This window comes from Nicotiana attenuata, unplaced genomic scaffold (genome assembly GCF_001879085.1).
Source record: "Nicotiana attenuata strain UT unplaced genomic scaffold, NIATTr2, whole genome shotgun sequence".
NCBI classification, from domain to species: domain Eukaryota; kingdom Viridiplantae; phylum Streptophyta; class Magnoliopsida; order Solanales; family Solanaceae; genus Nicotiana; species Nicotiana attenuata.
In genome coordinates this window covers 128,247-156,102 of record NW_017671201.1, presented here as the reverse complement: position 1 = coordinate 156,102, position 27,856 = coordinate 128,247, and positions in this window count along the sequence as shown.

Sequence of the window (27,856 nt, the reverse complement as noted above, 5' to 3'; positions counted from 1 at the left end):
GCCATGGTTTGCGGATAATGCTCATTTCCTTGTGACTGGCATCATCCCGTGTGAGCTCTCTTATAATCAAAGGAAGAAGCTCAAACGGGATGGTCTGGACTTCTATTGGGATGAGCCATACTTGTTAAAGATTTGCACGGATGGTGTGATTCGAAGGTGTGTCCCGGAGGAAGAGCAAGTGAGTATTTTGGAGGCTTGTCATTCCTCCCCCTATGGTGGCCATCATGGAGGGGTGAGGACGGCTTCGAAAGTTCTGAGTTGTGGTTTTTATTGGCCAACCTTGTTCAAAGATGCAAGTGATCTAGTGAAAGGATGTGATCAATGTCAACGAGCGGGCGGGATTTCCAAGAAAGATGAGATGCCTCTGAACACAATTCTTGAAGTTAATATCTTTGATGTATGGGGTATCGATTTTATGGGCCCTTTTGTTAGCTCGTGTGGGAACACTTACATTCTTGTAGCGGTTGATTATGTGTCAAAATGGGTTGAGGCCGTAGCCTTGCCCAACAATGAAGCTAAGAGTGTGGTGTCATTTCTAAAGAAGAGCATTTTCACAAGGTTTGGTACACCCCGGGCAATCATTAGTGATGGAGGATCGCATTTTTGTAATAGAGCTTTTGATGCTTTGCTTTCCAAGTATGGTGTCAACCACAAAGTCTCTATGCCTTATCATCCTCAAGCAAGTGGCCAGGTGGAAGTGTCTAACAGGGAGATCAAGAGCATTTTGTCCAAAACTGTCAATGCCAATAGGACCGATTGGTCTAAAAAGTTAGATGATGCTCTATGGGCTTACCGGACCGCTTACAAGACCCCAATTGGTATGTCACCGTAGCGGTTGGTGTTTTGGAAAGCATGTCATCTACCGGTGGAGTTGGAGCATAAGGCCATGTGGGCCTTAAGGAAGCTTAATCTTGAGTGGGATGTTGCGGCTAATCTTCGTGTCGAACAACTCAATGAACTTGATGAATTCCGGTTCCATGCATACTCTAGTTCGTCCTTGTATAAGGACAAGATGAAGTACCTTCATGATAAATATGCCTGTGGAAAGGAGTTCAAAGTTGGTGATTTGGTGCTCTTATTCAACTCTCGTCTAAGGTTGTTTCTGGGAAAGCTGAAATCAAAGTGGAGTGGACCATTTGAAGTTGTGTGTGTGACCCCCTTTGGTGCTCTTGATTTGAAGAACAAAAGTGGTGAAGTTTTTAGAGTGAATGGGCACCGGGTCAAGCATTATCTTGGGAAGTTTGATGATAGCCATGTGGTGGCTGTTGTTCATTTCAAATGATGTGATGGTAACCCACGTCATGCCGCGACGTTAATTCAGGTGCTTCTTGGGAGGCAACCCATGTGTTTTTCTCTTTGTTTGCTTTGATTTTCTTTGTATTATAGGATTGATTCTTGGGCTAACTGGTTATGAGATATTGCCGGAATGAGTTGATGCAGTGCAGGATATAATTGAAAAATTGCACAGTCTCTGAAGTTTCCAGTGCGGCCGCACTACACTTTGTGCGGTCCGCGCTGGCAAAGGGTGACAAAATTACTGTCTGAAGTTTGCCACCGCGGCCGCGGTTGATTTGGTGCGGTCCGCGGTGGACCACCACGGTCGCGGTCCATTGTGTGCGGACCGCGGTGGTTACTGAGTGGAACTGATCATAATAGACCAGTGTGGTCCGCGGTCCATTTTGTGCGGCCGCACTGGTAGGTGAGAATGGGCCCCAGGGGTTTCTCTATAAATAGACCCCAAGGGCCTTCTTTTACCCTTTTCGAACCCTTCACTCTCAGAGCCCTTTTTACTGTTCATCTTGTGCATCTTCATCGTAACTCTTGCTTAACATTGATTAGTTGCACTTCATCTCATTATCTGGTAACACTTCACTCAATTCATCTTTGTTTAATTATGTAATTTCATTTTATTTTCATATTCCTTAACTTGTAGTTCTTCTTCTCCCCATATTTCTCTAATTGTTAGATTAGGTTAGTTTAAATGGCAATTTTTGTGGACTTGGTGAGTATAATGGACTGGGTAATTGAGTAGGGACCCTAATTAGGTAAAAATTTGAACTTAAAAGCAAAATCTCGAACCCTAACTCAGTGCCATGTCTGGGCACGTAGCGCGGACCGCGGTCATTTCTGTGCGGTCCGCGGTGCCATCTTCTGTCCAAGTGACTTTTGCCCAGTGCGGCCGCACTATATTTGTGCGGTCCGCACTGGCCCAGTGCGGTCACAATTGGTTTTGTGCGGACCGCACTGGCGAGATTCAGAGAGCTTGTTATTGGAACCCTATACCTGTGCGGACCGCGGTCATTCTTGTGCGGTCCGCGGTGGCCTCAGTGCGGCCGCACTACCATTTTGTGCGGTCCGCACTAGGCACTTTCTGCAACTGTCTGCAACACTGTGTTTCTTTTGCAATTTGTTCTGCTGCAATAACTTGAACTCCTTGATTAATACTAACAAGCTATTTGAATTGTGTTTGCAGACAATGGTGAGAAAAGGCTCAAAACAACCGGGAAAAGGAGAACCCTCCCGGGGAGGGAAGAAGAAGATGGTAAAACTCACTCCCCAAGCTCGGGAGAACATAAAAAAGACCAGAAAGCTCATTAAAGCTGCAGACAGAGCTGCTTCCCATTCCTCGGGGAGTGAGTACCAACCATCACAGGACATTTCTTCAGACTCCATGCTAGAGTATGTTGAAGACTGGCCGGAGAGATTTAGGCTAAGAGATACCCCTTCACCACCAACCACTGCTCAAACACCAGAGCATGTTCCCACTGAGTCGTCTGAGGGCTCAGCAGCCGGCAGTGGTGATTACTCCACCTCTCCCACAGCTTCAGTATCCGGGGAGGGTGCAGACGGAGGTGAGGAGGAGGTACAAGGGGATGAGGAGATAGCTGAGTGTGGTGAGCCTCAGGTGGGAGGCATTGCCCGAACTAGAAAGCCTGATGTTTAGGAAGATAGGTTCGTGAGTGAGGTGGCGTACCACAATTTAGGGAGTGGTGGCCGGTGAGAAAGTTGATACCGGAGCGGAGTTTCATTGACAGAGATTTATTACCCCACAACCCTGACGTGCAGAGACAGTTCAGAACTAGAGTGGGTTGGGAGTACTTCTTAGATGACTGTGTAGATGCTAATGAACACATGGTCAAGGAATTCTACTGCAATGTAGCCCACATCAAAAAGGGCTCCACAGTGACAAAGGTTCAACAAGAAAGTGTTGTTTGATGGGAAATACCTCACGAATACTTGGGTTTCAATGAGGAGGATGAGACTCTATATATGGCGAAGTTGGAGATGGGCGAGGAGGTCCATCCATGGTTAGCTCAGTACCTGGCAATCCCAGGTACCGTTCCTGAGTGGTTGATTGCTGGAGTAAAGATATTGCGGAGGACCTTGAACTTTGAGGCAAGGGGTTGGGAGACATTTGTTTGCAGCCGATTGGATCCTACTACACATGACCAGACCCTTCCTCTCCACCAGGCTGTTTTGGTTGCTTCAATTATGGCATGATACCCCATAAATGTGGGGAATGTGATGTCCCGCATTATCTCATTGGTGGGAGCAGAGCATGACCGGAACTACCCTTTCCCTAGTACCCTCACCATGTACTTTCGGGACCTGAAGGTGGACAAGAAGCCCTATGACGTCAAGGTCAAGGCGACAGCCCCGTTCTCCTAGTATAGCTTGAAGGGGAATGACAACCCCAAGGACAAGAACTACAAAGCCCCTACTTCTACCCCAACTGGCCAGTCTGAAGAGCCAGTTGTGGTAGAGGTCCCTGCTGAGCCTACTTCCATTTTCGCTGAGATGCCTCCGGACCTTCCACTTCTGCAGCCATTCCTCCTGGTCCTTCCACATCAGCAGGCCCGGAGATTCCATCTAGCCAGGCCCATCCCAGCACTGCCCACCGACTGAGCCAGGCCCTTGCCAGTATCAACAACTGGATGTCCACAGCGTCATCCAAGTTGTCCACATTGTCTGCTACTATAGCAGCTCAGTCAGCTCCCCCAGCCCCACAGGTACCCCAGTCAATAGAGGATGCTTTGAAGGAAATTCTTGAGAACCAGAAGAAAATCCTCGATACTCAAGATGCATTGATAAAGGCAGTGGATTCACATAGCAAGGCTCTCAAGGAGCTTGCTAAGGAGCACAGGAAGTTGCAGAAGACACGGGCCTCCAAGGAGTCCGTGAAGGAGCTGCGGGCAGATGTTGATAGACTGAAGGCAGACCAGCTGCCTTTGGACCTGTTGCTAGATGATCCTGTCCCAGCAGCTCATCCACAGCCGGAGCAGACCCAGAGGCCTCCGAAGAGGAGGAGGTGATCCCTAGAGCAGATGATGCAATCATCCAGTTGGCGGACCCACCGGAGGCTTCCTCCAGTCAGCCACAGGATGTACCAGTTCCAGAGCCTGTCCAGGTCCAGGCCCAGGTCCCAGTAGCAGCAAAGCAAACCACCGGGAACCAGTCTGAGGTTCCCGAGCACACAGAGGACCCAGGGACCACCCATGATCCTATGCAGACGGACATGGCTTAGGGAGTCATCTATATCCTTTTTTCTATCTTTTTGGTGCTTATTTGGACTAGTTGGCATTGGGGACAATGCCAGCTTTTATTTGAGGGGGTGCGCCCTTCATTTTTGGATGACTATATATATATATTGATACCATTTTATGCTTTCTTGATTTTCATTTGGTCTGTATATAATTTTATATTTAGTTACTTTTATCGCACTTTTTATCTTTCCTTTGGTCAGCATATAAAGTTACATCTCATTGTATATATTCATCCCGTCTATTGTATATTCAAATCCCCTCTTGTATATATTTATTCTATTTTCCTCAAAAAAATTTCGTTTTTAGCTTCTTATTTGTGATTCGTAGCTTCTTGTTTTTGAATTGCATAGCCTTGGTTTCTAATGCCACGGTTCTTTCCAAAGGTGGAGTGTTGTGTGAACCGGGTGGCTCTTCCCAAAGATAGATGGCGTGACAACCTTCTTAAGGTTTGAGTCCGTTTTTCTTTTTATTTTTAGTATTTTGTAGTTAAGGGTACCTCAAGCAAAGCTTCACTTGGGCCTAGCACATTTGCCTTTGATCTTATGGTCAAAAACAAATTGTTGTGTTTAGGATGGTGAAAGTCGTGGCCTTGAGACTCTTGTGTTGACCGATAATCATCAAGTGATTTTTCGGGACCATTGTGTGCTCAAATCGTATCTAAGGTCGTTGTGGGCCCCCGACTCTATGTCTTTAGCAATCCCTTAGCTTGTGTGGTGAGTAATTGAGTTGCAAGTCCAAGTCCCGAGCCATTGGTCTAGAACTTGCCCTGAATGTTTGTTGAGGTGAAATCCTAAGTGAATTTTGAATTGAGACGTGATTATAGGCTCTCCTTGATCCAAATGATAGATTGAACAATTCCATAGCCTATCAATGGTAAGATCCCTAGTTAACCCTTTTGAGCCTTAGACCTTTTTCTTTCAAGAACCATAATACAAGCCTATACCCGTTCTAAAAGATACCCTCTCTTGGCACCCAAATCTTTCCTTTAGCACATGGCAAAAGTATAAGTTTGGGAGGAGAGATGAGGATTGCAACAAAGTGGTAAAAAGGCACAAAAGTGAATAAAAGGAAAGGCATTGAAAAAGAAAGAAAAGCAAAAAGACAAAAAGAAAGTTCAATGTGAAAAAGAATAAAAAGGGATCCAAGGAAAGCGATGAAAAAGGAAGAAAGGTGTGGAAAGTTTAAAAAGGAGAAAAGGTTTGAAATGTATAAGAAAGAGTGACAATGTGTCTCTCTAACCCCTTAGAAAGAAGTGAAATGACTCAAAGAGTCAAGTGAATTGTGCCAAATGAATCAAAAGAAGTGCTTAACGGAAGATGGAACCCACTTGAACAAAAACATGACCTACCCTAAACCAAAAGCCTTCACAATGACTCCACAAAAGCCCTATATGATCTTGAGTTGAATGAAGCTTACATTAGTGGATACTTACATAAGGGGCAAGCATATGACACCTAGAGCCGGACTTGTGACCTTTCCTTGAGAGAGATGAGTGAATTCCCATTAACCTTGTTTTGTGTGCCACTATTTTAAAGGTGAGGGTTGCTTAGGGAGAGTTGAGGATGTGTGAGTTTGGGTTCCACAATGACCAAAGTAATTGAGAGAGTACTTTGATGTAATGAGTCAACTCTTGATGCTCTTGTGTCGCACTTGATCCATGATTTTTCAAAGGTTAAAGGTTGTTAATGATTCATTTGTATTGAGGGCAATTGTTAGTCCCAATTGATGCTAGTTGAGGTTACTTTAGGATAGCTGAAAATTCTTGGATTTTACCTCAAGGGGTGGGTCTTGTTTTGTTTGCTTGAGGACAAGCAAAAGCTTAAGTTTGGGGGAGTTGATAACTAGGGATTTTGATGTGTTTCATGCTCCTTCTTACTTACGCTTTGATTACAAATTCTTACAAAATAGTCCCAAAAGGCTCATAAGTTGTGTTTGATTGCAGGTTTGATCAACAAAGTGACGGGATGTGAAATATCAGCTCAAAAGGAGTGAAACTTGCACAAGTATCAAAGACAATGACAACTCAGGACAAACTAGCCTAGTGCAGCCGCAGTCCATTCTATGCGGTCCGCACTAGGGAGATTCAGAGACTGGTTTTTGAAGGCATCAAAGCAGTGCGGCCGCAGTAGATATTGTGCGGCCCGCACTGAAGACACCCGGCCGCACCACCATTATGTGCGGTCCGCGGAAGAGAAGATCAGAGAGATGTAATTTGCCAAGGTTCAAGCCAGCGCGGTCCGCGGTCATGTTTGTGCGGACCGCATTACAAACCTCCGCGGCCGCGGTCCATCTTGCGCGGTCCGCGGAGCCTGAGTTCAGAGAGCCAAGATTTCAAATCCAAGAGCCTAGTGCGGCCGCAGTCCATTTTGTGCGGCCCGCACTGACCCCGCAGGGGTATTTTTGTCCAGTTTTTTCAGCTTAGTATAAATAGAACCATTTTCCATTTTTAGGGTAGCTGCGCTCGTGAGAAGACCTTTCCTAGATATTTTGGGCACTTTAACGTAGTTTTAGCAATTTAAACTTTGTATTTACTTCAGTAATTAATTAATATGTCTTTCTCTTCATCTATTTCTTTGATTTTCTCTTCAAGCATGAGTAGCTAGACCCATTAGCTAGGGTTGTGGCTCAACCCTAGTGTGGATAATTGATGGGTGTTGTAATTTAAGGTTAGATTGATTATGGGTGTTTGTTATTTGGGTCAATTTTATGGTTTAACTTATGAATTAGTGGTTGCAAACACTAGTTTGTGCTTAGTAGACTTGGGCTCTTCTTGAGAAAGAGAGCCTAAGTCTCCAAAATTGATTCAACAAGGAATTGGGATGGACTCAAGAGATTTGATAGTCCCAAATAAAGGGTTAAACCTCGAGAGAGTAATTACCCGACTTGAACCCTAGTTGCTTGGGCAAATATGCATACCTAATTGGTCTCGAGAGAGTCAATTGGGCAAAACCGCTCTTTCTACCGAGAGGTGTAGAGTGGGTAGTATCGAGCAACGGTTATAACATATTTCTCCTATCATGTCAATCGTGCCTTAGATGTAAGTACCCGTCAATTAGCCACCTAGGTGAAAGTCACTACCCTAGTGCTCTTTTTAAACCATTAGATACAACTTGTAGCAATTTATCTCTTAGCTTAATCTAGTTGCAATTATAATTTGTAGTTTGATCATAGTAGAATATAAAGAAAACCCCCAAAATTATGAGAAGATCAATTAAGAACACACACGCAATCCTAAGCTAAATAGATACTCGACTCCAATCCTAGCTCTCTGTGAATTCAATCCCGACCCACAAATCGGGTAAAAGCTATTTCGACCCTCTCTCGCTACTTTTTAGTGGTGCGGAGTTGGCTGCGACAAGCTGCTGAGACTGCTGATCCTGAAACTGACCTTGACGGCCTGAGTAACCACCCTAAAAACTCTGGAGCAGAGGTGCACTGATAGGAGTTGGTGGTGCACTGTAGGGCAACTGATCAGAATACTACATATGAGAACCACAACCACCTGGAGCACCGTGAGAAGCCTGAAGTGCTGAATGAAACAGCCTGGGGGGATGGCCCCTACCAAAAGAATCCCTGCTTCCAGACGAGGCACCACTGAATCTGCCAGAATGACGAGGCCTCTTGTCAGACCCCTGACCGCTCCCCTTAGCTAGAACCATCTCAACCCGTCTGGCCACATTGGCCGCATCCTGAAAAGAAATCTCGCTCCATGTCTCCTTAGCCATCTGCAATCTAATAGGCAGAGCGAGTCCCTCAATAAACCTCCTCACCCTCTCTCTCTCGGTGGGGAGTATAAGAAGAGTATGTCGATCCAAATCAATAAACCTCGTCTCGTACTAGGTGACAGTCATAGAACCCTGCTGAAGACGCTCGAACCGCCTACGGTACTCCTCTCTCTGAGTGACGGGAAGGAACTTCTCGAGAAATAGCTGCGAGAACTGGTCCCAAGTGAGAGCTGGTGACCCAGCTGGTCTGGCCAAACATAATCTCTCTACCATTTCTTAGCGGAACCTGATAGACGGAAAGCAGCAAAGTCGACCCCATTAGTCTCCACTATCTCCATGTACCGCCATAGGTAGTGGTGAAGAGCTTGGTGAACCTGTCCAATTTCCACAAGGCATCTGAAGACATAGCTGATCCATCACCGGTCTAAGCTACAACACCCGGTGGAACTACCCCAACTGGCTGAGTTGCTGGAGTCTGAAACTGGGGAGCCATCTGCTCCGGAGTGCGACTAGCGGGAGTTTGCGCTCCTCCTCCAGCCTGAGAGACGGCTAATGCTACAGGAAGTATGCCTGCCTGAGTGACACTCTCCATAAGGCCCACTAGATGGACCAGAGCATCCTGGAGTACCAGGGTAGTGATGAACCCCTCTGGGACCTGAGCTGGGTCCGCTGGAACTGTCTGGGCCGGAACCTCATCATCAAACTCTACCTGAGGCTCTGCCGCTGGTGCTGGTGCTGCTGCTCTGGGCTTGCATCTAGATATCGGTGTTGTTATAATTTTCTCACTCTATTTCAATTTATTTAGTTTTTTGGTTATTATTTAATTTGAATTGTTAAAAATGGTTTAAAACTATTCTAACGTTAGTTTGCCTAGCAAGTGAAATATTAGGCGCCATCACAATGCCGAAGGTGGGAATTTCGGCTCGTGACAATAAATGAATAGATTTCTAGTTAACCTTGGATCATTACAAAAGGGGATTTTGCTGGCAACAGAGGGTGCCAGTTAAATCAGAGTTGTATCAAAATAAGGACGTTTATGTCTATATTGTAATCCTTTATTAGAGATAATCTTATAGAAAAAATAATAACTTCGGTCTTCTTCATAATTCCGAAACTTCAAATAATGCGTCTTGAAACTCGAACCTTAACTTTTATTTATCAAGGTAAAAATAGCACGGTATAGCCAATTTTCGGACTGGTCAATCAAAAATAGCCAGCGTTTACCAAGTCAATGAAAAATAGCCACTATTTTGCTGCAATAGAGACCGGTTCAGCATAATATACTGGAGTTCGGTGCACTTGTGTATGAACTCCAGCATATTATGCTGGACCGGTATACTTTGCTGGCTCCAGTATAATATACTGGAGACTGGAGCACCGGTGCTCCAAACTCCAGTATATTATACTGGACCAATATACTTGCTGGAACTCCAGTATATTATGCTGGAGTTCTAGTGTACTTATGCTGGAACTCCATCATATTATGCTGGAGTTCCAGCATAATTATTCTGGAACTCCAGTATAATATGTTGGAGTTCAAGTATACTTATACTGGAACTCCAGCATAATATACTGGAGTATTTTCCGGGTTTTGAACAGTATTTTCACTCAGATTTATCTTTATATAAAAAGTGACTAAATTTCGATTACTTTTGAAATTGGACTATTTTTGAACGATCAGTTGTAAATCTGGCTATTTTTAAAATTTACCCTTTATCAAGTTCTAACAAATATCGTTAGTGAAAGTAGATTAAATTCGGAATATATGTTGTGACTAGAAATATATCAACGAGACCGAAAAGAGTTAAAGGGGATATAAGGAAGACAAAAGATAATAGGAATATCCACCTCCTAACTTAGTTTTAAAATTAGTAGACTAGTGATTTCATACTACCCTTGCTGATTTTTTGTTTATTAATTACGGTATCGGACTAATTTTACGTACCTCGACTAATTACACAAAATACATGTTACCTCTACCTATCAGCTAGCTTAATTGCTAGCACATGAACCTAGCAAATAAGTATATTTGAATCGAGTGCAACAAAGCAATTCCAGTAATTAATGAGAATCAAAATTACAAATGATTAATGAAAGGGTCTGTCCAGGGACAAACATGTCGGTAAGATAAAAGGCTTTGACACGTGGTACCAAAAGGAAAAATAATATAATTGCAAAGACAGATGAAATGTCATCCTCAAACCACTTTTGCTAAGAACTCTTTTTTAACATATGTAATATACCCAAAGTTCTCGTTTTGCTTGGAAGCCTTTATAGGTATGAAATTGATGGAAAAGGAAAGGTTGTTCAATGGCTATTTACCCTTAACATACATATATATGCCAAATAAAGTGAATTTGAAAGTGATGAAATTGGAGGAAGCCATCATTCTTATTCTTGAATAATTATTCCCCCAACTAAGATTTTAGACCAACATCGACTTTATTATCTACTTAGGTCATGACTTTATGAATCTACAGTCTATTTACTTTCTACCTTTTCTCCCTCCTCCTTTTTCTTTTTTCCCGAGAAAAAAGAGAAAGAAAAAAGAGATTATGTGGTTGAGAGTAACATTCCATAATCGCATGGAGAAAATTGTCATGTCTTGTAAGGGAAAGTGGGTGCAAATTTGCAGTGAAAGGGATTTGTTAGAGGAAAACCTTCTTTTTCCCTTTCAAACCCTAACTCCGCAAAATCGGCGTATTCAGAATTTAACTTTGATATGTTAATTTTTATATGCTATTACATTTTGTAATTATGAGTTCAAATATAATGCTATTAAAAATTTTCGTATACATATATTTATGATATATATGATAAAAAATATTAAGTTTAATTGAACCTGATGAAATTATACTGCGTTCGTCTCGGCTCCACAACCACTATTGAGGATGGTTGTGAATGGATGACAGACCAAAAACAAGTAGGTGAATTGATGGCACTAAAAGATCCCTCTCCCAATACAAAAACAACTTTCCCTTTCATTTCCTTTCAATTTATTCCTTCTTTTTGAAGCTTTTGTTGTTTTCGTGCCAATGCCTTTTTCTATATGCTTCCAACTTCTTTATTCTTTTGCAAAAAAATTACACCCTTTGTGTGGTGTTGTGCACAAACTCAGAAGAGTTAAAAATCTTTGACTCTGCTCAAAGTCCAAATGTCTTTTTCTTTCCCACTAGGAATTGTGGGAAATAATGCTATTTCCCAAGTGTTTTAATGCCTTTTTTTGAATCCACAAAAAGACAACTTAAAATTGATGTAAATAAATGTGTTTTTCAGCATTAGTGGATATTCTTTTATCATTCACATTTTTCCCGCCAAACACATCTGAATTTGGTTTACTCCCTAAAGCTTAAAAGTTCTCCTGCTAAAAAAGCTCCTGCATCCAAATGGGAAACACCACTTGTTATCATAATTCTTCACTATTTTTAGCCACTAGATAATATTGATTTCTTTTTAGTTTGTCTGATGTCTATAGAACGTAATACTAGTATTAGTTACAATCACATTTATGGCAAACCTTTCACGGGAGATTAATTAATCTAAGGAACTGACAAAATTTTAGTGCTTGGCAAAATACACTATATAATATTTTGACTTTCGATCAAATTCAAATACTTTTGGAGATTAAATCTAATATGAAAGTAAAGCTCAAACGCAATTAATTAATCTTTTTGATGCAAAAGTCAACAGATATATGACAAGTTCCTAACATTCAATATATAAAAAAATAAAAAATAAAAAAGGCCAGAATACATCGGCAGGCCATTAAACTTGTCCTCACTTTTCACTATGATACTTAATCTTGAATCTGTTCCATTTGAACCCCATAACAAGGTTATTACTGTGTCACTTAGACACAAAAAACACACGGGCTTTTATATGTCCAGCGCGTGTATATAAGCGCTGCTAACGTGTAATAACCGACGAATAAGTTTCTTCCATGTGGAATTATTGTTCACGTAAGATCCATGTGTACCGGATAAATCCAAATCAAACAGAGCGGGTTCAAGATTAAAATGCCCAATCCATATAATTACCTTTAATCTTTACAACCCTCAGTAAAAAAAAAACCTAACCTCACTCCCGTCTCCGTCTATCCTCTTCCCCTTCCAAAATCGATTGCTCCATTAGCAAGAGTGTTGTCTCGAGTTACTCCTTTACTGGTATGTCTCAAGTTACTCTTTTATGGAGGTTTTAGTTATTTATTAGGGTTTTTGTGTTAGTAATGGTATTTTTGGGAATTGTAGATACAAAAATAGGTTTTTTTGTTTTTTTTTCGTCGAATCTTGGTGACTGTGCTCACGTGTTGCTTTTTTTGTTCACTTTTAGGTTAAAATCATGTCAGTGGACGGATACATTCTTGTCCGCTTTCACCATGGTGGAATATTTACCGAATCTCCAGGTGCGAAATATGTCACTAATATAGAGATAAATCAATTTTCTATCGACAAACACCATTTCTCCTTCTTTGAACTTCAATATTACACAAGGGGGTTGGGGTTATGAATTGTTGGGGATTTTTATGTCTTTAACCCTAATTCCAAAGAATTTGTCTTGGAGGAAAACGATGAATAACTATATAATATTGCTTGTTACTGTAAGGAGGGTATTTTAGACTTGTACATTTCACATGTTGTTGAGATAATTCCTGATAGTGTGGTCCCAACTGGGTATTTATGTGGGTCAGATGTTGTTGAAGAAAGTAATAACACAATTAATAACCCACCTAGGGCAACAATAGAAGATGGTCTAGACAGTATAAATGGATCACAACGTGTTGAAGAGCCTTCACTTGAAGAGTTTGAGACTATTATTGGGGGGAAGGGGGGAGGGGGGGGAAGGGGTTGCTACTGGTGGGGAAGATTTTTTTGGTAATGTAGAAGAGGAAGTTGCTAGTGTACAGAATCTAAATGGTGGAGAAGGGGCTAATGAAGAAGAGGTTGCTTCAGAGGTAGCTAGTAGTGAGTCAAATTTTGATGAACTTCCTGATGAAGATGATAGTTAAGTTGATGAAGAGGCTACGACCTTCAGAAATGAGAGGAGAACAAAAAAGAATGCTACCAGAAGGAAGAAACAACCTGAAACTGCTAGTGTGCCTGTATGCGAAGGTGGAATTGATAGAGGTTTTGAAGATATACGATTTAACAAAAAAAGGAAATATGTTGGCAGATTAGGAGGTGATGAGGAGTTCATTGACAGTTCTGATGCTGGCACTGATGATACTGATGAAGAGGTAGAGGTGAATTTTCAGCCTGGTGTTGACCTTCCAAGTAGAAGAAAGAGCACAAAGGTTAGATATGACACTGACTATGAAGTGGCAATTTTTGAGTTGGGCATGATATTTAAGAATGTTGGAGAATTTAGGAAGGCAGTGGCTGATTATGCAATAGAGTATAAAGTTTAGTTAAAACTTAAACCAAATGAGAAGGAAAGAGTAAGGGTAAAGTGTAAATAAAAAAATACAATTAGGAGTTGTTGCTTCAATTGATAGAGATTCTGGTGACTTTATGATCAAAAAGTACCATCCTATTCATAAATGTCAACCACTGAACACCAACAAGATGTGTAATTCAAAATACATTGCCAACAAATTTGAGAAAGAACTTACTGCTACTCCCTATATGAGAATCTGGAAAATTCAAGAACTAGTTATAGAGAGGTTGGGATTGTATATTGGCAGAACAATAGCTTATAGAGCCAAACTGATTGTTCTGAGAAATTTTATGAGGGATTGGAAGCTGGAGTTTGCCGGATTATGTGACTATGTTGATAGTATTAAGGAAACCAATCCTGGCAGCTCCTGTTTTGTGAAAATTAATAGAGAATCTGATCCTGGTAAGAACCTATTTCAGTACTTCTATGTCTGTTTTTATGCACTCAAGAAAGGTTGGTTGGAAGGATGTAGTAACATCACTCGTTTAGATGGTTGTTTCCTAAAGGGAAGCTGTCAGGGTAAATTACTAGTGGCTGTGGGAAGAAATGGGAACCAACAGATGTTTCCTATTGCTTGGGTTGTTGTACACCATGAAACTAAAGATTCATGGAGTTGGTTCCTCAGTCACTTGAGAAAAGATTTGCAACTAGGTGAAAGTCATGGCTTAATAGTAATGTCAGATATGCAAAAGGTAAACAATTTATTTCTGTTTGTTAGTTGTTGGTATTCTGTCTTCTAGTTTAATTTCTAATGTTGTTTGTATATATTATTTTGCATGGGTTTTTGGTATCAGTTAAGGAGATTACCTATGGCAGAACAAAGAATGTGTGCAAGGCACATATGGTCTAACTGGTTTAAGAAATGGAGGGGAGAAGAAAGGAGGAAACAATTCTGGAGGGTTGCAAAGGCCAGATATCTGTTTAAGTACCATAAGGAAGTTGCAAACATGAGGAAACTTGGCTCTACTATTTGTGAAGATATGATGAAGTACCCAAGAGAGTCATGGTGCAGGGCATTCTTCCAAGAACATTCCAGGTGTGACATAGTAGAGAATTACATGTGTGAGACTTTTAACTCATGAATATTGGTTGCTAGGCACAAAAGTATTGTTATGTTAGAGGAGATTAGGAATAAGATCATGTCTAGACATGTTGATATGATGAAGTTTGCTGAAACTTGGATTTCAAATATATCACTTATGGCTAGGCTAACATTAGAAGAAATTAAGAATTTGGCTAGACAGTGCCAAGTTATATGGAATGGGCAGGATGGATTTGAAATCAAAAAAGGAGATTTGACTTTTATAGTTGACACTAGGATGATGACTTGTAGTTGTAGACTTTGGAGGTTGAGAGGCATCCCATGTGAACATGTTGTGTGTGCATACTATCACATATAAAATGATCCAGAACAATATGTGAAGCAATTGTACACAAAGAAAATATTTCTAAAGGCTTATGAACACTTCATTCAACCAATTCCTAACCTGAAATGTGGCATGAGAGTAATTATCCTACCATTGAACCACCAGCCCTAAAGCCAATGCTAGGCAGACCCCAAAAAAACAGAAGGAAGGACATGAACGAATCTAAGAAAAAATGGGGAAAGCTGTCCAAAAAGGAGTCAAGATGACATGTTCACAATGTCATCAAGTAGGCCACAACAAAAAAACATGTAGAGGAAGGGTATGATATGTTTATATCTAAATTTCTATTAATCTTTAAGCTGAAATTAACTGTATGTATGTGTTCATTTTAGAGTGCACCTGGAAGGTCATCAAGTAGACAAGAAGAATAAGGAAGTCAATAAAGTCAACCAAATCAAAGGAGTTCAATCTATGATGAAGAAACAACAACTGTTAATAGAGGAAGGGGCAGGGGAAGAGGAAAGGCACCTAGTGCAACTATTAGTCCTACAAAAGGTGCATTTCCAAATGCACTTCTTCAGACTACTCCCTTGGGAAGAGACCCAAAGCCAAAGGCAGTTAAAGGATCTTCATCTGCTGGCAAAAGGGGAAGTGGACTTGCAACTGCAGAATCATCTACTGCTTCTGGGGAAAAAAGGGCAAGAATTGTTGGCTTTGGATGCTACACTAACACAAACACTGGGAGGACAATACTTAATGTAAGAATCTAGATTTCTGGTTTGGTTTTTGGTTTTTCAAGAACTGGTTTTTACTTACTTTGGTTTCTAATTTTATACAATTGCAGCTTGGTTTGTCAAGTGAAAGGGTTGTCAATCATGGAACTAGAGTAAGGAGCAGCACTGATGTGAATCTGGATGATGGAATTAGGCTTCCAGGACTTAGATGGAATTGGAGAGATGCTATTACTACTTCGCAACTGCAGCAAATGAGTGCAAGTAGAAGAAACAAAGTTGGAACAAAATCACCATCTCAGTCTTCAACTCAAGTGATCATGGATAAACTAGTCAAAAAAATTAGTGATCAGCCAAGATTATGTAATATGCAGCACTTTATTTTGTTAAAAACTTGCTTCTTTTGTTGAATGTAGTTTGCTGCACTTACTGGTATCTTTTGGAACTGGATTATGTAATATGCCAGCATTTCTTTTATTTTCAATGAACTAAGTTCCATTTCTTTTCACTATTGTAATATGCATGCTGCATCACTTCTTTTAGTAGCTTTTGTAATGAAGTAAGTTCCACTCCATCCATACGATTAACTACATTAACTAGCATAAGTTTTAAAGAGTTACAATGAACACTAAAGAATTGCAGTAAACACTAAAGAATTGCAATTTCTTTTAACAAAACAAAAACACATTGCATTGATAAGGCAATATCAATTACACAAAATAGAATCCCTACCATCCCAAGTACAACAACAATGAACAAAAGCAGAGCAATAATTCCCAATACTAGCTACACTAACTAGCCTAAATTACAAACGATTTTCCTAGAAACTTGGTTCAGTCCATCAACAAGAGCAAGAACCTAAACAAAGCCATATGATTAAGGCCACGGGTACAACAACAAACATTACTGTGTTCCTCCATTTTTTTGCTCGATCTCTTTCTCGATCAAATGCCTTGACACTATTCTGTTCTCAGCGGAAACCCGCCTTAGAGATTGAACAGCAATAATATAAGTCAACGTTCAATCTAAGACAACGCTGAGCGCTGTTAGCTTGTAGTGAACAACCCCATTATGAAACCAACCGAAAGTAGCCTTTGGTACTTAAGTAGTTAAGGTTTGGAACCCTTGTAACTATGATAAAAAGTCGTTTGCTTGTTGTCAAACCCTTCGCCTTTCTTTTGAATCAAATTAGGTCGCGACTGTTGTATTTTAGTCGGTCGGGGGAAGCGATAGCTTCGTGCTTCGCTTCTCACACGCTTGCTTGCGTGAAGGCTTAGAGCCCTTTTCGCTAGCTTATTCATTCTCTTCAACAGACCCCATATAACTCTATTCACTTGCTCTGAAAACTCGTCCTCAAACCATCTAGAATATTTACATCCCCCATTGTCCTTCAAAAAACAAAACAAAAAAAAAATCAACTGATATAAATCAATGGCAAATAAAATCATATAAAGAATTTTTTATGGAATACACTTACTTTTCCAATTTTGCATACAAAGTACCTTCTTCCTGAGTTAGCAGCACTCTATGAAATTTTCAGTTCACACGGACGACCACATCGACACCAGTCAACACTTTCGCTATTTTGGGACATTATTCGAACAGAAATTAAGAGAAGTAGCAGAAAAGATTACGTAAAAAATTCGACTAAGGAGGATGGAGTTCTTTCAAATTGAAAAAAAAAAAACTTCGATTTTCACTTCTTCATGAAGAATTTAGCTCAATTGAAATGGAGAGAAATTAGTGCTTGGGAGAAGATAACAATGAAGAAAGGGGCTAAAATAAGGAAGGAAGATAACGTGGGCTTGGTTTATTACCGTTCGAATAGTCCATGTCAACTTTTTTTATAGCCCCCATGCGCTAAACATCTGTGATTCCCATGCATGGTGGGCCGTATGTTTTTTGTGTCTAACTGACACAGTAATAACCTTGTTATGAGGTTTAAATGGAACAGATTCAAGATTAAGTGTAATAATGAAAAGTGAGGACAAGTTTAATGGCCTGCCGATGTATTCTGCTTTTAAAAAATGACATGTTTAAAAGACACCATCTTACGAGGGAAAATATAAATAAAAGCCAATCATATATATTCAATTTCCTTCAAGAAATAAATTGAATCACGCTCTGGTTATAAGTTTATTCGCACTTCCTCAATTTTCCTTTAAACTTTACGTAATTAAATTTAGTATGTTCTGGATTACATTTTCAGAATTTTCAATTAATTTATTAATTGCCTAAGAAAATATCTTTTCTAGACTAGATGCAACTTTAATTTGCGACGTAAAACATAGACTAGCAGAAATATACGATAAACAATCTATACAAATGGAATTAAAAGCAGTAACAATAGTAACAATAACAATAACAAACTTAGTCTAATCCCACAAGTAGGATTGGAGGAATATAGTGTGTGTATAGATCTTACTCCTACCAGGTAAAGATACAGAGATTATTTTCGGTAAATTCTCGGCTCAAGAAAAGGTAAAGAAGAGAAAGGAAGAAGAAGAAGAGAGAAAGAACTAATTAAGAAGAAAAAAAGAGGAAAAAGAAGAAGCACCACCAAAAAGTAACAATAGGAAAATATGATCTGATATGAACAAAACAATAGGAAAACATGATAGCTAACGCGAACGCAACAACAGGGTGTAAATAAAGCTCTAAGAATATGCAATTACAAGAGTGCTACTAATACTATTGGTAAGAAAAGGGAGAACTCTCGAATATCTACTAAAATTTCTACCCTAATTCTCGACCTCAACACCCTCGTATCAAGAGTCATGTCCTCAGTAAGCTGAAGCAATATCATGTCCTACCTAATGACCTCTCTCCAGTACATCTTAGGCCTACGCCTACCTCTTCTCAGACTCGCGACGGACAACCTCTCGCACCTTCTAACAGGAGCATCAATGCTTCTCTGCTTCACGTGTCCGAACCATCTCAGTTTCGGCTCCAGCATTTTGTCCTCCACAGGGACCACTCCCACTTTATTCCGAAATTTTATCTCTTGTGGTATTACTAATTATCTTACATTCCTAATCTTACTAATTAAAATAAGTAAAAGAGTAGTTAATCTTCATACAGGAGTAACCTGAAATATGTCTTATATATTTTCGAGGAACGTAATATAGGGTAAATATTCAAGTGAATCGGGTTGAAATTGGACTGAGGTAGCCTCATTGTTAGGCCACCACCAAATGTTGCGGTCTTGCTCTACACACAGACTATAAAACAAACGACCCACCTATTTGGGCTTTTATTCTTTTCGTTTCTTGAACAGGTATTTGGGCTTGCTAAAGAAAAGGATAAATATTAAAGAAATATATACTTTTTGCCGTTCCTAAAATTAATAGCTAATAAAATATATATTTTATGTATATGTGTATTATATATACATAATACACATTACATATATTTTGTAGCTAGTAAATCGAATTAATTTGGGGCCCAAACTTTAGGCAGACCAACTAATTTTGTATTTTGCCCTAAATATTACTATGAACTGATACGGGCACTGGAAGTGTTCCATGACTATCTGATAAAGAAATCTTTGGAAGTTCTATATAAGAGAAAGAGAAGCATTTAATTATCGTCACTTTTTTTCTTTTTTTCATTTAGAAATATTTTGAAGTCCTTAAGAGAAACTTCATTAGAGGATCATAACTTTGTCTTTGCCACAGTGTTACTCTTATGTAATGCTAAAAATCAAACTTTCAAATACTTTACTTAACAATGTCAACTATATACTATCCAAATGCCTACTAAACCTTAATTAAGAAGGAAACAAAAGGGGATATTATTTGAAAAAAGTACACCTACCTCCTAATTTATTAATTTCCCAGTGCACCTTTAATTTCGTTACGGAAGGATAAACGTTGTAACACTTTGGCTGTTTATTGCTCTATGCTCTCTCTATCTGGGGTGAAAATAAATTATTCCATTTATGTTTCACTTTGCATCTAGATTTTGAAATATTTTTAAGGAGGTCGCGTTTTAGAAAAGCGACCTATCGGGAATTTTTAGTCTCTTAATGCTTGCTCTTTTATGACCCAAATCCCTTCACCAACTTGTCAAAAATCAATGTCAAATCAGAACATTAACTCTAATTTTCCTTCTTCTCATCAAAATCTTTCTTTTATTAAGGCATTCCACTGTACACATGTTACATTTGAACTACTACCGTCGGCACTGATTGAAACCCTATTATAACTATCCCTTGTTTACGCAACATTTGCAAGGTTTGGTAAAACAAATACATACACAGCCCCTTAAACTTGTCTAGTTTTTTCATTTAGCACCCGAACTTGTCTATTTTTTTATTTAGACACCTAAACTCAAGGCACTACCTATTAAACACTTAAACTATTTCAAAGATATACCTATTAGACACTTTTTGCTGACATGGCAAAATGTGTATTTATCGCTCTCTTTGAGCACGTCACATCTCAAAATTGTGAATCTGTTATAAATAGAATTCTATTTAAGGTGAATGTCTATATTCTAAAAAGATTTTAGGGATTTTACTTGGTGGCTAAGTCACTCTTTCCCTATAAATAGAGGGGTCATATTCCATTGTAATTCATCCCAAATCAATAAGAATTCTCTCTCCCTGCTTTTCTCTGCAACTATCCAGGTAGATGGGGAGATTGACGGGGATGTCATGCACCGCATTGGGTGGGGTGGATGAAATGGTGGTTAGCATCTGGAGTCCTGTGTGACAAGAGGGTACCACCGAAACTCAAAGGTAAGTTCTACAGAGCGGTGGTTAGGCCGGCTATGTTATATGGGGCTGAGTGTTGGCCAGTTAAGAATTCACATATCCAGAAGATGAAAGTAGCCGAGATGAGGATGTTGAGATGGATGTGCAGGCATACTAAACTGGATAAGATAAGGAATGAAGATATTAGGGAGAAGGTGGGCGTTGCTCCCGTGGACGACAAGATGCGGGAAGCGAGGCTTAGGTGGTTTGGGCACGTGCGGAGGAGAACCATAGATTCCCGGTTAGGAGGTGCGAGCGGTTGGTTTTGACAGGTATGAGAAGAGGTAGAGGGCGGCCTAAGAAGAATTGGGGCGAGGTGATCAGGCAAGACATGGCGCGACTCCAGATTTTCGAGGACATGCCTCTTGATAGGAAAGCGTGGAGGTCGAGCATTAGGGTTGTAGGCTAGGGGGTAGTTCATAGTTTTTCCCTCTTTGTACCGGGTAGTCTGATAGAGTTTTGCCTATGTCTGGTAGGGGTCTATGTTGTGTTCACATTATTTTATTATTTTGCATATGATTATATTATTGCACTCCCTTTCACTTATTTGGTATATTTTAAGATATTATTATTACTTCTCTTGCTTCTTTTGTTGTTACAGATCTCTTCTTTCGTTTCTTTTCTGAAATTATTATCTCTTCTGTTGAGCCGAGGGTCACCCGGAAACAGCCTCTCTACCCTTCCGGGATAAGGGTAAGGTCTGCGTACATCCTACCCTCCCCAGACCCCACTAGTGGGATTTTACTGGGTATGTTGTTGTTGTTGTTGTATTCTTCTTCTTTTATTGTTTTATAACATGCTATCAGCACGAGACTCTAACCAATTGAGTAGAAGCTTTTGGATTGAGCATAATGATTGTCAATTGTTCCATGAACTTCCTTCATGGTTAAATTCTGGATTTAAGGTATGTATTTTATCGTATTTTTCTCTTTTATTCAATAATTTGATTTTAAATACAAGCAAAGAAAATAAATTTTGATTATAACTCTAATGGAGTTAGTAAGAAATTATAACCACCCAAAGTGGTAAAATATTTATGCCTTGCCATGATTGTGGGCAAAGAAGTGAAAACTCGTCCCATTGAATTTGCTTCATTCTCATTCCCTTAAGAGAATGTGCTAGCAATATGTGATAAGTCTGAAAGAAGACAAAATTATCACCGTGAAGGTATCAATGGATGTGGATGTGGCAATAGACGAAATTATAATCGTCATCATTGTGGTAATGAGAATAATAAGTATCCTCAAAATAGTCTTTCACTCTGTGAAAGTAATGTTTGTCATCGATTTGACATGAGATTTTGTAAAGCACATATAGATGATTATGGTCCATTCATGACTTGAATCTGACAAGATGTGATTTATGAATACACATTCATTCTTCAAAGAATATGAACGTGCTAGTGGAAGTGAATATACCACACTCACCTCTAGAAGAAGGTTTGAGATGATATAAGAAAATAATGTCATTATTATGGCATGAATGGTCATTGGTCACGTACCTATTGTATGCCAAAATATTTTGGCGATGTGATTATTAAAGGACAACAATAATGCAAGAAACATATCTTGCATATAATTTTGACCATGACCATAATAGTATAACTTTCTCCTTGAAAGAGATATATGACCATATGGATGTTGATGAATATGTAGTAGTACAAAATGAATTGAGAACTCTGCAAGAGCCAATTATACTATTTTGGAGAAACACAATTGATTACCAATAAGGTATTGTGTTGTAGTAAGTCTCAAAGAAACTTATTCAGTTTCCAAAGTATACGCGAAAGCGGTTGATTATATTGAGACTATAAATAAAGGAAAGATTTAATATCTTCTATTACTACAACTTGTAGCGGGGTAATATGTATGTGAAAAGCTACCCGCTTTATTATCCAGTTTGTACTACACAAACAAAAGAATGCCACGATAAAGTAGAAGTTTATTGATATAAAAACCCATATCACAATAAACTTGGAGTTTATTGATAATTGCACACGTCATGGTGTAAATCTGATGTTTATCAATATTGATAATTTATTCAGTTCGCATAATTGGTTTAGCCATATCAATTTTAAGTATGATGTGCAAAAATAAAAGATAATTCACATGGGTAAATATTAAAGAACTAGAAAGTTATTTACGAATCCTCTTACATTGCTTGTTCTTATTAATTAATAGACCAACTAAAATTGGGATTGAATCCCATGAATGCTGGAAATATCAAAGGTGAATATGGGCTCATTCACCTGCCATGTATACCACATAAGATGCATCTATGTGATGGTTACATGTGCGATTATTATTAACTCACAACATGGTGTTTTGCGAGGTAACAATTTAATTTCGAGCATAATTTCTTTCGAAAACATAGCATAACATTATAAATCGCTTCCCATATTGTCTTCCTTGGGGTAACTATATCTGTTCAAAGATAGTCTCGATTTTGTCACTTCGTGCCCTGTGATATGCATCTCGGTGATAAAAATTAATACAATTCTAAAAGGCTATGACAATTTGCGCAGTATCATTTAAAAGTAGATACTACGATTCTGATGGATCATACAAAAAAAAACAAGCGACCTCTATCGGAAACGGATAGGAATGTCAACAGGCGCGAAAAATACAAAGCGATGTCCGCAGAGAAAAAGCAGAAGTTGCTACTACAACGTCGACTTAAATACCAAGAGTCAAAGACACGTGCACCTGCTGAGAATATAACTGTGGATTGTGTGGATTGCCTGACTGGAATAATGGATCCACCTGAATGCTCTACGAACACTTCTTACACTATGCATCCAGGTTAGAAGATACGGTTCTCCCATCGCTTTCACATTATCTCGCAAAGTTATCTCGCACTTTAAATAGTCAACTTCGTCTACGCTTTCTCTTCGATGTAGTTTTTACTATGTCTGAGGATCATCTTCCGTCTTCTGCTTCGGGTAATGAAATAGATGTAGTGCAGCCACTTTCTATCTATGAAAAAGGTGAGTATGCCGCCTTCTACACTTACTTTTATACTACTTGTTATCATTTGGTGCCATCTAAGGACCACCTAACTTGGTCTTAGGTTCAACGTCAGTAGCACCCGGTGAGCTACGTGACAAAGACTCCGAAATAGTTACACGTAGAGGTTCGTTTGGTTTTCTTCTGTTTGCTGAAACAATAATTGTTTCATTCGTTCACCTTAATTTTAACCGTCTATTTCCAACATATAGGTCGTGCACCAACTACAAAGTTTGCTCCAATTACTGGTCGGTTGCGTTAAAACTATGTTCCGCTGAAGAAAGTTCCAATCTGCAAATTTTGCGCAGCAAAGTTCCTCAAAATTCAGCTTTTCTTTCGTTTCTTTTCACTCCATCTATTTGCAACCTTTATGTGAAAATCCCCTCTTATTTGAAGCCTTATTTGTCTATATGTTATTTGTACCCTAAAGTCAAACAATAGCTTGGCCGGGAACCATACTAGTGGATTCTGAGGGGTGTCTAACACCTTCCCCTTGGAATAATTTCAAGCCCTTACCCAATCTCTGGTTATCCAAACAAAACCCTTATTAGTGTCCTAATGCACTTTAATCATTAGTTGGCGACTCTTCACTTCTCTTAAACCCAATTCCCAAAAGGGAACGAGTTGTCCTCCCAAATGTCATAAACCCGATTTCGCGAGCAAAAGGGGGCATCGACAGATGGGAGGACCTTTTCCGTGGTTGTTTTGCTTGGGGCGGCCTCGCTGTTTTGTTCCCGAGGTATGTGTTGCAAGGTCCACTCTTTAAATCAATGTAAAGTTACCTGTAGCTTGTCCAAGTACCTCTGCATTCGATCTTCTCGGACTTCGGAAGTTCTGTTGACTTGGTTTACCACAAGTAGGGAATCACATTTGGCCTCGATGACCTCCGCTCCCAAACTTTTAGCCAGCTCGAGACCTGCAATCATGGCCTTATACTCGGCCTCATTGTTAGTTAACTTCGAAGTTTTGATAGGTTGTCTAATTATGTTACCCGTGGGCAGCTTCAAAACGATGCCCAACCCGGACCCTTTCACATTCGAAGCGCCGTCCGTGAAGAGGTCCACACCCCCAATGATGTACCCAGTTTTAATAACAGTTCCTTTTCGATCTAGGATACGAGGGTTGGCGTAAAGTCAGCCACGAAGTCTGCCAAGATTTGGGACTTGATGGCTATTCTGGGTTGATACTCAATATCGTACCTGCTGAGTTCCACAGCCCATTTGGCCAATCGCCCCGAAAGTTCGGGTTTATGCAAAATATTACGAAGGGGATAGGTAGTAACAACACATATTGGGTGACATTGGAAATACAGTTTTAATTTCCTAGAGGCGTTTATTAAAGCAAGCGCTAATTTTTCTAAGCGAGGATACCTAGTTTCGGCCTCTCCTGAGGTCCGACTAACATAGTAAACAAGGAATTGCGTACCTTGCTCTTCTCGAACTAGTACTCCACTTCCCGCTATCTCCGAGACTGCTAAGTAAAGTAAAGTTGTTCATCCGATTTTGGGGTATGAAGCAGCGGCGGGCTCGATAAGTACCACTTTAGTTCCTCCAAGGCCTGCTGACGTTCCGGATTCCATGCAAAATTGTTCTTCTTCCCAAGCAGCAAGAAGAGTCGGTGACTCCTTTTTGAGGACCTCGAAATGAATCGCCCTAGGGCGGCTATGCGCCTGGTCAGCCTCTGCATGGCCTTCACATTATCTACGACTTTGATATCCTCGATAGCATTGATTTTATCGAGGTTGATCTCGATCCCCCGATTGGACACAATGAAGCCGAGAAACTTTCCCGAGCCGACTCCGAATGCATACTTTTTTGGGTTGAGCTTCATGTTGTACTTCCTTAGTATATCGAAAGTCTCCTACAAATGTTTTAAATGGTCTTTTGCTCGCAGAGACTTAACTAGCATGTCATCAATATAAACTTGCATAGATTTCCCTATTTGTTCTTCGTACATTCGATTTACTAGCGTTGATAAGTTGCACCAGCATTTTTTAGACCGAACGGCATTACGTTATAACAATAGGTGCCGTATTTTGTGATAAAAGAAGTATCCTCCTGGTTCATCTGAATTTGATTGTACCCGGAGTAGGCATCGAGAAAATTGAGAATCTCGTGGCCGGCCGTGGCATCGATCATGCGATCGATGTTCGGCAAAGGAAAAGATTCCTCAGGGCAGGCCTCGTTCAAGCCCTTATAGTCTATGTGCACTCTAAGTTTATTTCCCTTCTTAGGGACCACCACCACGTTTGCTATCCATTCAGGATATTTTACTTCCCGAATGATTCCTATTCTGAGAAGTTTGGTTACCTCATCCTTGATAAATGTATGCTTAACCTCGGATTGGGGTTTTCTCTTTTGCTTTACTGGACGAAACTTCGGGTCCAAGCTTGTCGATGGGCGGTGATCTCCGGTGGGATCCATGTCATATCGAGATGGGACCAATAAAAATAATCTATGTTATCTAAAAGGAATTGAATAAGTTTTTTTCTGAGCTCGGGAGTTAACCTCTTGCCCAGCTATATCTTCCGATTGGCAGATGCTCGATCAATATGATTTGTTCTAGCTCTTCGACCGTTGACTTCGTTGCGTCAGAATCATCGGGGATTATGAAGGTTTGAGGTATCATATAATCATCATCCTCGAAAGTTTCCTGCTTCTCCGATCGGGCCGAGGCTGGTGACTGTGGTTGTTATTTGACTTCCAGCTTTCCTTCGACTCCGATCCTTTTGTTGATGAAAGCGTCGATACCGATATCACTTCGTCGATTGCAAACATTTCATTGGCGATGGGTTGTTCACCGTACACCATTTTGACTCCTTCCAATGTTGGGAACTTCAGGACTTGATGAAGTGTCGAAGGCACTACCCTCACATTATGGATCCAAGGCCTTCTGAGCAGTGCGTTGTACCTCATGTCAGCATCGGTCACATGGAACTTTGTTTCTTGGATGGTCCCGAACACGTTTACTGGCAAAATAATTTCCCTTTTGGTGGTTTCACTCGCCATGTTGAAGTCGTTAAGTACTCGAGCTGCGGGCACAATTTGATCTTGTAGGCCGAGTCGCTCTACGACCCTTGATCGAAAATGTTGGCCGAGCTACCTGGATCAATCAACACATGTTTAACTTGAATTTTATTCATAAGGATAGATATTACCAGTGCGTCGTTGTGAGGTTGTTCGATCCCTTCTGCATCCTCGTCGTTGAAAGACAAGGTCTCTTCCGGTAAGTAGTCCCGAGTCCGTTTTTCTCTCGTGATTTTCACCTTGGTGCGTTTGAATACCGGTCCTTGAGGAATATCGACCTACCAACGATCATGTGAATTACGTGTTCTGGCTCTTCTTTCTTATTCTGTCTGTTTGAATCTCTGTTTTTGAAGTGGTTCTTGGCCCGATCACTTAAGAATTCTCGAAGGTGCCCCTCGTTGAACAACCGGGCTACTTCTTCCCTTAGTTGTCTGCAATCTTTTATTTTATGGCCATGGGTGCCATGATACTTGCATATTTGGTTTGGGTTTCTTTGGGCCGGATCGGTCTGCATAGGTCGAGGCCACCTGGTATCTTTGATACGCCCAATGGATGATACTATGGCGGAAGCATCTACGCTGAAGTTATATTCTGACAATTGAGGTGCTTCTTTGGACGCGGCATCCCTATCAAAACCACTCTTGCTCATGAGCCCTCGGGAGCTTTGTCCCTGATCATTCCTTCTATCATTCTGAACTGGGTTGTGTCCAGACCCGTTATTTCTCTGATCTCTCTCGTATGGATGATATCGGTCTCTGTTCGATCGTGGTTCCCAATCGACATCCCTTCTGTCCACGAGCCTGTTGGGATAAATCGAACCAATTGGAGCCCCCAGTTGATCGTCTTCGACCCTAATATTCGACTGATATCGATTATGTACATCGGACCAAGTGACGGCTGGATATTCGATCAAATTCTACATTAATTGTTGTGAAGCTATGGAACTCCGTTCGTTGGGACCTTGAGTGAAGGCTTGAACAGCCCAATCGTTGGTGACTGGTGGCAAATCCATCCGTTCCATTTGAAATCGAGATACGAATTCCCTGAGCATCTCATTGTCTTTTTGCCTTACCTTGAATAGGTCCAACTTTCTAGTTGCAACCTTAATGGCTCCAGCGTGCGCCTTTACAAAGGAATCTGCAAGCATAGCAAATGAATCAATAGAATTAGGTGGTAAATTATGGTACTATATCATGGCACCCTTTGATAGAGTTTCTCCGAATTCCTTCAGCAACACGGATTCAATCTCGTCATCTTCCAAGTCATTTC